This window comes from Rhea americana, unplaced genomic scaffold, assembly GCF_003343005.1.
Source record: "Rhea americana isolate MKP2758 unplaced genomic scaffold, rheAme1 scaffold_117, whole genome shotgun sequence".
In the NCBI taxonomy this organism is placed as follows: Eukaryota; Metazoa; Chordata; class Aves; order Rheiformes; family Rheidae; genus Rhea; species Rhea americana.
This window is the reverse complement of record NW_028185228.1, coordinates 3,022,748-3,034,802: the sequence shown is the minus strand read 5'-3', so window position 1 is coordinate 3,034,802 and position 12,055 is coordinate 3,022,748. Positions and strand designations below refer to the sequence as shown.

Here is a 12,055-nt window from a genome sequence, read left to right as displayed (position 1 = left end):
TTTTTTTAATAACCTTGGGAAATCTGCTTGAGGTAGCATTTAGTGTTTCAGTCATACACATTGCTGTGCAACATTTGGGAAAGCTCCATGGGCTTTAGGCTACTACCTATCTCTGATGCTGACCTGCTCTGGGCTTTCAGGCTGTATGTGGCCATGCCTAATATATAGCTCCTTTATAAATGGGGACAGGCATGGTTGTGCATGGAGACAGGGAATTGGGATGCAACACACGCAAGTGCTGGTGAGAGGAAGGGTCTTGGAGGCACTAAAGATATTAGAAATGAACAAAAATTTCATTGCTGCAAGTGGGGAGGAGAGAAAGAGTGAGGAGAGGAGGTGGTGAGGAGGTGAGGAGAGCAGGCATCCTCCAAAGACAGTGCAAGGAAGAGCAGTGGAATATTTTTCCACTTCAAAACTGACAATCATCAAAGCTGAAGATGGAAATTCTCTTTAAAGGCAGTTTATCGACTCCCATTTAGGGTTAGAAACACTCCTGCTTGCTCCCTGTGTCTTTACTTGATCTGGTAACCGTGGCTAAAGCCCTTGAATCTGATCTTAAGGAAATGAGTTGCTGTTACTGGCAAAAGGAGACAAAACATTTCACTGTTCCTTGACACTTACTTGGAAGCATTTGCTTTTAAGTGAAACAATTATTTTTATGTTAAAGTACSTGAGACAATACACAGTAAAAACAGCCCCTGCCACAAAGATTTGCAAACTGAATTTTAAATGATCTGTCAAAATTTTAGACAAGCACCATCACCAGTTTTCTACTATATTAAACGACAGAAGAATGTTCCCTAGTCACTTTTTCACAATTCTAAACCCTTCAAACCCCTTTAAATCTCACATTAGTTATCAGCACCATCTCATAAGCTAGTCCCATGTTGCTCGAGGAAAATTGATTTCACCTTACTGAAGCTCCACTTCCTCCCAGTTTTATCCAGCAATAATAATTCTATCTGCAATTCTCCCTCACCTCTTGTCCTAGAGGYTAGAGAGATTTGAACAGAAAACCTGCAGTCTGGGATTCAAGAGTTACTAGCCTCTGCCCATAAATTTTCSTGAGTATTTATGCAGCAGTAAGAATAACTATTAGACCTATGACTACAAAAACTTGTATCCTATTTTATTTATGAAGCAGCCATTAAGATAACTTAGATCCTAGAATTTCTTCTAACTGATTGTCAAACAAGAAAGGACTGGAAAAAGGACTTTATGGATATTTGGATTGTTAGGAGTCCTGAGTTATTCCCAAAGAAAGTTAAACTCTAGTCTAGGAGTTCATAGCTATCACCAACAGGGATCAAGGAATAACTCTGAAGCAGCTGTGGTTGGGCCTCTTGCTTTTTTCTTGTGCGTGATTTCAGCCTCGCTGGTACAGTGAGATGACTTTCTCATGCTCACCAAGAAGCAATCTTTGGAAGATGCAAGGGCAATTTCTGTCAGAAGCTGTCACAGAGCATATGGCAGACTCAGGCTCAGCGATTAAGACAGGGAACAGAAAGAAGTGCAGGCCTAAACACAGAATTTTCCATGTGAGAAAAATGTATTGCTGAACAGCTTCTTCTATGCCAATATTGAATTTTAGGGCTGTGCATATTGATAAGGGAATCTCACCTTAGTGACTGAAATGAGCCTTGCTAGATTTTGAAAGCTCTGAAAAGAAGAAACAATATTGTTTTAATTCCCTATGATATAAAATTTTGAAATAACTTTAATTATAAAATGAAGACACCTGAATATATGTTTTATAAACTGGATATTACAATAGAAAGWGGAAGCACTCTGATAAAACGCTTTTATACTTGGCATCTGCTGTTTAGTCATCGTTGAAATCAAAATAAAAAAGAAAACTTCCCAAAACTCTATGATGTGATAAGATGATGCTGACTTTATTAATGCCAACATCAAACAACAGTTTAAAATTAACATAAAAAATATAAATTAGAAAGCAACTGAGTATAAACTTTAAAAGAAAATTCAGAATTAAACACTACTCTTGAGTATGCATTTACTCTTGAGTAAATACTTCTCTTGCTAGAATATTAGTTGAAATGGCTACCTTTTTGTGGAAAAAGTTGTGGAAAAAGAACTCCAAGTGAATGAAAAAAAGAAGTGCTAGACCACAGTATATTTCATCAGGAGGTTTGTAAATKAATGTTTATTTATTATGTGTTTCACAGGGATTCATTCTTAACTTCATAATGCACAGCTATCTAGGGCGTCTTATTCTTTTACCACTGTAAATCACATTAACTGCAAATCTTGGTACTTAATAAATTGTTTTTAAATTCTGGTACATCTGCTAGCTTGAGAGCAGACTGTATGGAGACTGGTCTCTTAGCGACTTTAATTATGTTTTTCATTCGCATGATGGAAATTTGCAGCCATTAGATGCCACCTGCTATCATTTTTATTTCCACTCTTTTGAACCCTTGCTCAGGGCATGAAAGGGAACATTAGCTTTTGTGCTTATACAATGCATTGTCTTAAAAGCTCTGCTGTGGTATTAGATGTGCAAAACCAGAAGGAAGTTTCCAAATGGTGGTCTCGGTTATGCTTTGGTCAATAATAACAGCCAGAAGCCTTTTTTTGCCAGAGACCTAGTACAATTCTAACTTCACGGTGTCAGAAAACATCTTGTCAATTTTCAACACAACTCCCTCTGATTCTTCAAGTTTCTGTTCATGTCTGCCCTCTTCTCTGTTTCTTCTCCAACTTTTTACTACAAAACTAATTAAATACCTAAGTCAAAATCAATGGTAAGAGCTAAGCGAGGCAGGGTTTGCATAAATCCTGTTAAAAAGCTTCTTTTTGAGTCAGCTAATAGAGCTATAGTCATGTTGTGTGTGACATTTGATTCTTCTGTGGTTATATGTGGACCATTAGCCAACTAATGGGATTTAATGAAGTCAGTTCTAGTAGGTGATCATCAGCTAACAGGTAAAGAAGGTAGACAGTCAATGCAAGCTAATGTTTAGGGTGACAACTCCTTTAGTAACTACTTAACAATTTACATTTCTCTTTAGTTTTTGATTCAGAGAATTCTGTAGGCATCTAGTAATTCCCAAAGGTTTCAGTGCTTTATTCAGACCAGCTAGGACAGAGGAATCCTTGTATTCTTATTTTTAGTCTTTAGTAAGCTCTCTTAGCATTCTTAACCTTAGTTACCGAGTAACCTTGTGTTTGATTAGAATATTGTCTATTACACAATTCAGACAGTGTGGTTGTGAACTGATGCTTAAATTAGTCTCTATTGTAAATTTGAGATTATAGTCATGTTCTTCAGTAAGTTTCCTAAAAGAAAGGTTTATATCGATACAATATACAAAAGAGTGCTTTCAGAAGTAAAACTATTTTAGGCAGCTATTGTAAACAGCACAGTATTAGCAGAGCTATCAACATATCTTCTCTGAAATATTTGTATATCTGAACAAAACCTTTAATTTAGGAGGATTTTTTATCCCTATATATATATATATATTTATATACACACACATTTTTAGGTAGAAAAAACACAGGGGATCTTTTTAAGAGAGTACAATTTCAGACATATATATTTTCTAGAATTGTTGTTTGTATATAAAATTATAGGTTATATGGAGCTATTGAAGGTCTTCTGCTATTCCTGCATGTACATTATGTTATAAATCTATTGCTAAAAAACGTATAAAGGTTTTGTGAACCTAGATATGGAATTCGCACCACAACAATGTTTGAAATATTCAGTTTGGTAAATTTTTTTAAACTCATACAACCATACTCTGTAGTAGAACATTGGGGTATCCTTGTCTAATGGCTTATTATGAACCTCCTAGGGACTCACTGCCATGAAAAGCACTATATGAGCTTAAAGGGATATTTTTTTCTTGCCCCATGTGTAGTTTAGATGTCATTTGCAGTTACTGTGTACTGCTAGTTTACTTCAAAAGAATGCTGATCGAGGCCTGAGGAAAAGATCGAGCTCTGTACTAAAAAGAGGCAAAAGAATAAAGTACTGCTTTGCTGTTTCACTGAGATACATCTATGCTGGCTGCCAGATGTGCATTCCTAGTTTGAATTCAAAATTGATCCCTTTAGCCTGTGCAGATAAGTGCAGAGCGAAATTATGTTTGTTAAAATTTTTAGTGTTTTTTTAATAAAATAAAAAAAATTAACCATACTTTAATCTTTTTCAAGAGCCAGTAAAAGAGAAACCTGTTCAAAATCTGAAAAGAGGGGAGCTGTTTTTATTGTATAATAACACCTACATTTTGAGATGAGAGAGCAGAATACAACTGTCTTCAAATATCTCCTGAGAATAACTGTAAAACAGAGGTTGGTTCACAGTCCTCCACAGCTGACAAATGATTTTGTTAGCTCTAGTGCTTAGCCTGTTAAAGCCTGTTATAGGTGCTTTCAAAAAAGCCTATGGCTAAGATTGTCAGCAGTATCCAATAATTCTCCATGTCTTAGTATTTGGGTGGTCTATCTAAGCCCTTTAATAAGAATTGAATATAAAATAGGTTCTCAGCACCTTCTAAGAAAATTAGGTGCTTTGAATCTGGGCACCCAAAATACCGGCAGCCTTAAACTTTAAAGTTGTGATCTCCTATGGTAGGTCCCAGGAGTTTACTAAACATTCTTTTCATTGCTTTAGGTTGCTTAACAAAACAAAGCAAAACAAAGAAATATTCCCTGTTGCTGAGTGTCAAATAGCTCTGTCACCGATACCAAGGACAGTCATAGTACCTTTGACTGCGCTGCTGGCCGAGGCGGCTAGCGTACCTGGCCTGATGCTAATGCGTTACACGGTTTCCATGAACTGTAGCCGTTGGTTTCATGTGATACACASGTCTTTCCTGTTGCAAGACTTCACATGTGAAGTTTTAAAGAGACAATAGCCTAAAGCTCTGGAAATTTTTCTTCATAGGCTGATTGGCAAAGAGGTGTTGAGGATAATGTCTGTACTTGGCCTAGCACAGGTGGAGGGAAAAGGTAATTTCTTCTGGAAATCCCTCTTAACTAACCTGAAAAACAGATCTATTCATAGGGTAGTATTAAGGTCAGGGAGCTTTTTTTTAAAAAGGCATCATGCATGTGAAGACCAGAAGTATTGTGAGCTGCCTTCCCTAACCACACTCACACACTCCAATAATTTAAAATTTTAAAAGCTAAGCTCTAGACATGTGGAAAACAAAATAAATAAAGCAAAATGCTCATTTACTTTAATTGCACTAATATAACGCGTTGTTCCATTCTTTTTTGTTTGTTTGTTTCCTCTGAGCTGTTTAGTTACTTGCTCTTTGTGYCTTTAGGAGAGCTATAGCTGCTAAGAATAGCAGGTGCTTGCATTTAGGGATCTCTTATTCAGAAGACTTTTCCTTCCATTTGTCAGATCTACCAATCACTCCATACTTAACAATTAGGTCATTTATTTCATTCAAGCATGAGGTTCTTAGATGTAAGGGTTATATACCCTCAAAAGGACTCCATGCTTTTGGGTCCAACCAAATCTTTTCTGGATTTTTTTTTTTTTAATCCTCCTATCCTAGATGCATAAATATGGATTTAAAAATCTAACTTGAGACATCTTGGCTTGGAAAGAGTAGCCTAAGAGTAAAAATATTTACATTTTCTTATCATTATGTGCTATTGGAATCAGTTATTGGTAATTTTTCTGCTCTTAAATATGAGTAAATTGTAAGATTTTCTTTACTAGGAAAAATTGTTCAGATATTTATTGTATGCTATATATTTCAGATGATCAGAAAACACATTGATTCTTTTAACATAAATTATGGCTCTAAAATATATTAAAATATGTTGTCCTAATAAATAATGACTTATTTGAAAAAAAATGAAAGAAAGAGCTTGAGGGTTTTATTTAGATCCCGTCCATTATTGTAAATGATGCTGCCAATTTATTTATTTTTTTATAACCTCCAGCAATAGCAGATTATTGTGATAAATGATTCATATCACTGCAATGTACACCTTTTAAAATTTCCATATCTGGCAACTAATAGGCACATCTTGAAGGCTTCAACAGGCTCCTTAGCTAGATAACATGGCTTAAAGCTGCTTCATGATTAATTTCATCTAAATGTAGTAATTATCATACTTTGAAGTAATGCCTGCAAAACATGCTTTCACAGAGAGTTAGTGGAAGCAGAGGATTAACCTAGAAACATTTTAGTTCAGAGCAGCATATCACCCAAACAGAAATATATTTTCCTCTGAATTTTTCACAACTTCTTAATAGACTACTTGGCAGTCATTTACATTACCTTATCTCTTATCAACTTTTTCACATTAATTTAGAGAGCAACAGAAACTGAAGCAACTTTATATCGTTATCAGTARTGGGATAGTCTTGCTTTTGCAAGCTACTTAGTTTGGCAGCTTCTGCCCTGAAGTATTTCTTGTATTAGTACTTAAAAGAGCAATTAATTTATCATTCATTTATGTTGTGGACATAAGCATTATCACACCTATATTCTAAGCTCACGATAGATTAAGGAGGAATCTCATTTCCTTACGAGCATCCAAGAGAGTAATTTCTACAACCATTCTATGCATTTTCAGTTGTCCSRTGTGACAGGACAAGAGGCAATGGGCAGAAATTGAAGCACAGGAAGTTCCGCCTGAGCGTGAGGGGGAATTTCTTCCCTGTGAGAGTGWCGGAGCACTGGAMCAGGTTSCCCAGRGAGGYTGTGGAGTCTCCTTCTCTGGAGATCTTCAAGGCCTGCCTGGATGCAACCCTGTCTAACATACTCTGGGTGACCCTGCTGAGCGGGGAGATGGATTAGATGATCTCCAGTGGTCCCTTCCAACCTTACTGATTCTATGATTCTATGATTCGTGAATCAATTCTTAGTTGCACAGATGATGCTAGTGAAAAAGGTATATCAGCCCCTCCCCCCAGTTCAGTTATCAAAGTGACCCAGTTTGCTAACCAAATAAAATCTCAGATGTTAATTTGGATGAACAATTATAATGAAAAGATAATCCATCCCTGAATATTTCTGCCCCTTTGCACCTACTTGGTAAAAATTCCACATCTACCCTCACTCATCATAAAAATGACTTACAGTACAAGAGTTGTGCTATCTTAACTAGAGATATGATTAAACAGCTTGGTTAAGTCTTACTGATAGGCTGTCTGGCTATACTGTATTTTGATATAGCTGAGTTATTTGAATTTCATTTAAATTAAACAAGGATGGATTTACCTGTTTTAAGCGGCTGAGACATAGGACTGAGTTTCTTCAGGTTTGTAGGCTATTCCACATCGGCTGAGTTATGGTAACAGTCATATGTGTGCTGTTTGTCACAAATATGAGAGAATTGTATTAACCTGAATTTCAACTGAGCAATGGRAAAAACTGGAAGCAGGAGGGATCTTCTCTCCAGGTTGGACTGGAAGGATGGCTTGCATTCTTTTGGTGTCCTCTCTTTAATTATAAATCTTCTGTTTGTTTTGGCATGGGGGGAAACATGTAACTGCCTGATTTTTGGCTAGGKGTTTTGTGAAACCTTCCAAACTAGGCATCATTTGTATGGCTGTCAGCAATTTTAGGAAGACTAGACTTGATAATCCCTTTCATCATATGTCTCTATTATTAGATTCTTCTACTGCATTTTCCCTTGCATTTGCTGTAATCTGGGAATGGCACATGGGGAATGGCACAGCTAGCACATGTAAGCCATGGTAACTCAATCATATGTCAGATCCCACAGATTACTAAAATTAAACAAGAGTGTCCATATTCATCCAGACTTTGTTGCATTTTCACTTTAAATTAAATTAATGCAACTCTACCATGAAACAGAATTCAAGTGATCCACTACATTATAACAGTGCTCTTTGCAGCAAATCAGGTGTTTACTTCTAAAGCACATACKGCTGTTTTTTGTCTACCTACGCACTTTCTATGTTTTCATGAATGTTTTTTTTTTTTTTACAGATAAAAAAGAAGCTGCTGTGTCCAAAGAACTTAAAAGTAAGACACTACTATGCAGTAGGTTATGATCTCTTACATGTCATGTAATTTTAAACAGCATGTTTCAATAATCCAAAATTATAGTTATTGAATTGTTGAGAACACAAAGAAGAAAGTAGCTACACCATTTATAATTGAAAAAATGAAATATTTAGACTCCAGCTGCCTCCTACATTCTAAATTCATTCTTATGCTGTTTCTAATCCCATACTCTTTGTGACTGACAGTTCTGCCTTCCCCTCTTTCTGTCACTGTCTTCAAAAACAAAGGTTTCACAGAGAAGCAAATGTCAAGTTAGATCTCAGTTGAGTGTGCTCTCAGAAGCAGCAAGTTTGGTAAATGGGCTGAGAAGATTCAGGGTCTAGCAGGTTTGCAGAGGGTCACCTGAGGACCATCAGACTTGTGTAAATGGAGCCTGTTTACAAATGCAAAATCATGGCATTGCCTTATCAGTTACCTCAGCTTCACATGGAGAGGCTTCTGAGGCTGCAGAAATGTTGGGACTGGGCTTTTCTGCATGAATAACAAAATCATTCTCTCAGAACATGGCATTGGTAACAAAGGAACTCTTGCACCTTTCTTTTCTACAAATTTGTAAGCATTAATGCCTCAACACAGTGAAGATAGTTACAAGTAGTTTTGTTGGCAAGACTCCAACTGCTCAGAATCTTTGTTCTGAAAATATGATGTATAATAAAAGTTAGGAAATATCTGAGGCTTCAAAGGCTCAGTCAAGTGCATGATTAAAGAATGTATTGACTCCGAGCTCATACGCGATCTCCCCCAACCTTATGGCAGAAGTTTAAGTATTCTCTGTGGAATCCCTTACCAACCTCAGTTTTTCAGGAATATTTGAGAAGATTTSTTTTGGCATCCAAGAAAATCTCGTACTTTGCTTTCTCACTCAAATTTTGCAAAAACATTGAACAAAAGGTATAGTGGATTTAGTGTACAAATAGTGATCTACTAGTGGTATTCCTGCCTGTCTGCAAGTAAGCCTTGAAGGCTCCATTGATTTGAGCACATAATTCTTCTAACAGGAGGATTGTCTAGCAGTTGCTACTGCCTGAGTGAAACTTGCAGGATGAAATTTGCAGCTGAAATTTGTTCGTATAATGATGCAGAATAATTAGCCCTGAAACATTTTATGAATTCCAAAAAGAGTTTAAAACAGTCGCACCTTTGTTTTAGTGCTATAAAAAGTTAAATGGATTAATAAATTACAAAACTTTTTTRGTCAAAAATGTCCTTCATGTTATTTTTTCCTCAACCAAACTTATTCTAATTGCTCAAAATAAAGTATTTCAGATGAAAACAAAAATTCAGGTGGACCAAAAAGAATCCAGAATCCATTTGTTTTCAGAGATGTTAAGAAACCAAAAAAAAGCGTTGCTGGCCAGTATGTTCTACCTGAGGGAGAAGGAAATAAGTGCAGGAGTCCTGCAGTTCTGAAAGAAGTCCATCTTGCCACTTGCAGAGTATGTGTGTTGGATCTCCTGCTTCTGCAGGAGCAGGCATTCAAGAAAAAAAATTCTAAGGAAACCCTTCTTCAAGGTCTTCTTCTACATATTTCCCTGAAGGATGAGTGAGTACCCCAACTAATTACAATACTGTGATAATAATTAAGATCCAAATAAGTTAGGATATAATTATCTGCTGCAGACTTTTAAATGAATGGAAACAAAACAATTGCACACTTGCAAAACTATATTTTGTTTTCATTCTGTTTCACAAGACAATCTGATGCATCTTTCATGAACTTGTCAAAAGACTGGAGGGGAAGAACTCAAAATTACATTCCTAATTTAGCCATATTCTTTTTCTTTGTAATAACACAGTGACAGATGTGAAGGATTAACTAACTTTTTTTGGCATTCTGTAATTCAAATGTGATTAAAATGATTAATTATTTCCTCTCACAATATGGAAATGTGAATTATTAGTTAGCAGGATTTTACAGTTGATATAAAAAATCCATTATGAAAGCCAGTGGAGTTTAGCTTATGGATATTTGTTAAATTATCTTGGTTTAAGTACAGCCTGTTTTGGTAGTTCCTGAGGATACAAAGGATTAACTAAACTCTAGTAAAGAGTAAATAAATCCACAAGACTAGTCATATTCTTCTACCCAGGGCTGAGATTCTCAAAGTGTCCTTTGGGGATTCACATACCCTTCATCATTTGAAACTTCATTCCACAAGGAAAAGTTTTGTTTCAGTAAAGAGGAGATAACATAAATGTTTCATGAAAAGATTGAGATCAGAAGAACTACAGTTAAGCAGTCTGAGAGGGGTTGTTTCTCTACCAGGAGAACCAAGCAGCTGCTGTTTCAAGTGCAGTATCAAAGATTGAGTTGTTCCCCTGATGTTCCTCCATTCCTCAGTGTGGAGGGAGGCTCCTCAAGTATCAATGTCTCTGAACGTACTTTGAGAAGCAGCCCAATTTTTTGCTTTTTTTCATTAGGTTTGGATACAGGTTAGGGGACAGGATACTATTTTGAACAGCTATGAGAACTTAGGAGGTGCCGTTGCTGAATTCACAGATAGGCCAGCTACTGTAGGCTGCCTCAGGACCTCCTGCCTCTCTCAACTGCCAGATCAAATGTAAAGGCTTCTGGTCAAAWGCTGCTGCCCATCTGGAGAGGTCAAACCTTGGCAGTCTTCACCTACCTTCTGCTGAGCTCTGCACCCCGTACAGGCTGAGACTCCCCAACTGTGGTCACGGCCGACAGCAGCGAGCCGCACCATCACCGGMGCATAGTGAAGCCTGCGTGGCCTGGCTGGTAGGGACAGTGCGGCTACAGTGCCTCTCTGCAGCACGGGTTGCAAATGCTCACAAGTCCTGAGCGCGGCATGACCTGTGAGCGTGGAGCCAGCCCTTCCCTTGTGAGGTACCTGCTCCGAGCTACCCGGGTTTGAGCTCCTGCCTCCCTTTGCATTCCTACAGAATCCCRCAGATAACTGCTTCACTCTGCTTTACCGATGGATATGGAATAAGTAGAGAGAAAAAATAAACAAAGTGATTGCTAATGGCAAGATTTTAGAAGTTGCTTTAGCTCTTTGGCTAGCTATTTTGTTCAGATCATTGAGTTAACTGAAAGCAACTTAGTTCTTTCCTCTCTGGGAAATTTCTTTGGTCGACTCTCCACTGAAAAGTTTGCCACAGGCTGTATCTTTCATTGGACACCCTCCTCATATTTCTGTCTTTCAAGATAAAACTCTTTGTAGTAATTGATTTAATTTTTTAATTTGTCCCCCCACCCTTTTTTTTTAGAGCCAGCAAAAGCTCCTGCAGCCAAACCAACTGCCACAAAACCAGCACCGCCAGGTAAAGGACTAAATATAATCTTCTCTCTTCATATTCAACGCATTTCTTGTATTTTTGAACCAGTTTATTGCATCATAGCACCATCTACTGGATTATACAAAAGCCACTGTTTTGGCTTTTTGTCCACTCAAACTAAAATACATTTCATTGTGATAATCTGTATGCAAATACTTTTTGAAGACCGATAGCATTTTGAATGGCCCCCTAGCATTTCTAATAGCTTCTTGTCCTCCAAAAATGTTTGTAGTGAGTTTCTGACTTTCATGACAGCAGTAAGCTGCCATACTTGGCTTTTTTTCAGGGCTGGAGCCAAAAAAAAAAAAAAAATAATAATCAATCTAAAGACTAGTTTCAAAAAAGCGAGTATTTACAGACATGAGTTTCCAGGTTAGGCTTGTAAGTATTCAAGCACTTCAAGAAGGGACCTGATTTTTCAAAATGTTAATCCTGCAGTAGTTCCTACACAAGCAAATGGAGCTCATACTTGATCTGCCTTAATATGCCCTGAAAAGTTAGACAAACTTTTTGAAATACAATAGTGGCACTAATTCACATTAAATTCAGACTGGATTGTAAAAATCAACAACTTTCTGTTAATTTCTGCTCTGTTTTGCTTCACAATCCTCTTCAAAAAAGCCCCATTGTCTTTCTACTTGATTTAGTAAAACCTAAATACTCAGAATATTTGTAGTTTTCCCAGGCTTTAAATTAGCTATCAAAAAAAAAAAAAAAAAAAAAAA

General features: G+C 37.0%; 1 protein-coding gene across 1 annotated transcript in view; it reads left to right on the top strand.

Moving 5' to 3' along the window:
* The window catches only part of LOC146600765 (uncharacterized), a 129,060-nt gene that overhangs the window by 23,551 nt on the left and 93,454 nt on the right, over positions 1–12,055 (top strand). Inside the window, exons 4-5 of the mRNA XM_085318713.1 lie at positions 7,953–7,988; positions 11,262–11,315. The gene's annotated coding sequence lies outside the window, so the exon portion shown is untranslated. The remainder of the gene's footprint in view (positions 1–7,952; positions 7,989–11,261; positions 11,316–12,055) is intronic.